Here is a 2,420-nt window from a genome sequence, read left to right as displayed (position 1 = left end):
TGCCTATATTTTTAAGGAATTTTGGAATCAGCTTATACAGTTTATTGACCTATTTTATTGACATTCAATTCACTAATTTAGAGAGAATTGACACGTACCTCACACCGTATCACAAACTAAAATCAAATGTAGTGAAATTTGTATCTAAAAGTAAACACTAGGGGCGCCTGGGTGGCTCAGTCGGTTGAGCGTCCGACTTCGGCTCAGGTCACGATCTCGTGGTATGTGAGTTCGAGCCCCGCGTCGGGCTCTGTGCTGACAGCTCAGAGCCTGGAGCCTGTTTCAGATTCTGTGTCTCCCTCTCTCTCTGACCCTCCCCCGTTCATGCTCTGTCTCTCTCTGTCTCAAAAATAAATAAACGTTAAAAAAAAATAAAATAAAAGTAAACACTAAACAACAAAAATTTGATATAACATATAGTTGGGTTATCTTCATGACTTTAATGTAAAGAAAAATTCTTAAATGGGATGCGGAGTTCTAACTGAAAGGATAACTGGGTAGAATATTTTGTGTTCAGAATATGTAATGCACTAATAACCAATAAGAAAAAAAGATGGACAAGCTAAGTAGAAAAATGGGCAAGAGAATCAGACACTTCACCAAAGATGGCGTCTGAATATTCAATGTCATCAAAAATCAAATAATGCCAGGGAAGATGGCGGCGTAGGAGGACGCTGGGCTCACCGCGCGTCCTGCTGATCACTTAGATTCCACCTACACCTGCCTAAAGAACCCAGAAAACCGCCAGAGGATTAGCAGAACGGAGTCTCCGGAGCCAAGCGCAGACGAGAGGCCCACGGAAGAGGGTAGGAAGGGCGGCGAGGCGGTGCGCGCTCCACGGACTGGCGGGAGGGAGCCGGGGCGGAGGGGCGGCTCGCCGGCCAAGCGGAGCCCCCGAGTCGGGCTGGCAAAAGCGGAGGGGCCGGACGGACTGTGTTCCGACAGCAAGCGCGACTTAGCGTCTGGGAGGTCAGAAGTTAACAGCTCTGCTCAGAAAGCGGGAAGGCTGGAGGACAAAGGGAGGGAGAGCTGCTGAGCCCCCGGACGGCAGAGCTCAGCTTGGCGGGGAACAAAGGCGCTCGCCAGCGCCATCTCCCCCGCCCATCCCCCAGCCAAAATCCCAAAGAGAACCAGTTCCTGCCAGGGAACTTGCTCGCTCCGCGCAAACACCCAACTCTGTGCTTCTGCGGAGCCAAACCTCCGGCAGCGGATCTGACTCCCTCCCGCTGCCACAGGGCCCCTCCTGAAGTGGATCACCTAAGGAGAAGCGAGCTAAGCCTGCCCCTCCCGCCCCCGTGCACCTTGCCTACCCACCCCAGCTAATACGCCAGCTCCCCAGCACCACAAGCCTGGCAGTGTGCAAGTAGACCAGACGGGCCACACCACCCCACAGTGAATCCCACCCCTAGGAGAGGGGAAGAGAAGGCACACACCAGTCTGACTGTGGCCCCAGCGGTGGGCTGGGGGCAGACATCAGGTCGGACTGCGGCCCCGCCCACCAACTCCAGTTATACACCACAGCACGGGGGAAGTGCCCTGCGGGTCCTCACCACTCCAGGGACTGTCCAAATTGACCAAACGGAAGAATTCCCCTCAGAAGAATCTCCAGGAAATAACAACAGCTAATGAACTGATCAAAAAGGATTTAAATAATATAACAGAAAGTGAATTTAGAATAATAGTCATAAAATTAATCGCTGGGCTTGAAAACAGTATACAGGACAGCAGAGAATCTCTTGCCACAGAGATCAAGGGACTAAGGAACAGTCACGAGGAGCTGAAAAACGCTTTAAATGAAATGCAAAACAAAATGGAAACCACGACGGCTCGGATTGAAGAGGCAGAGGAGAGAATAGGTGAACTAGAAGATAAAGTTATGGAGAAAGAGGAAGCTGAAAGAAAGAGAGATAAAAAAATCCAGGAGTATGAGGGGAAAATTAGAGAACTAAGTGATACACTAAAAAGAAATAATATACGCATAATTGGTATTCCAGAGGAGGAAGAGAGAGGGAAAGGTGCTGAAGGGGTACTTGAAGAAATTATAGCTGAGAACTTCCCTGAACTGGGGAAGGAAAAAGGCACTGAAATCCAAGAGGCACAGAGAACTCCCTTCAGACGTAACTTGAATCGATCTTCTGCACGACATATCATAGTGAAACTGGCAAAATACAAGGATAAAGAGAAAATTCTGAAAGCAGCAAGGGATAAACATGCCCTCACATATAAAGGGAGACCTATAAGACTCGTGACTGATCTCTCCTTTGAAACTTGGCAGGCCAGAAAGGCTTGGCACGATATCTTCAGTGTGCTAAACAGAAAAAATATGCAGCCGAGAATCCTTTATCCAGCAAGTCTGTCATTTAGAATAGAAGGAGAGATAAAGGTCTTCCCAAACAAACAAAAACTGAAGGAATTTGTCA

Source organism: Neofelis nebulosa, chromosome 5, assembly GCF_028018385.1.
Source record: "Neofelis nebulosa isolate mNeoNeb1 chromosome 5, mNeoNeb1.pri, whole genome shotgun sequence".
NCBI lineage: Eukaryota > Metazoa > Chordata > Mammalia > Carnivora > Felidae > Neofelis > Neofelis nebulosa.
This window is presented reverse-complemented; position numbering follows the sequence as displayed.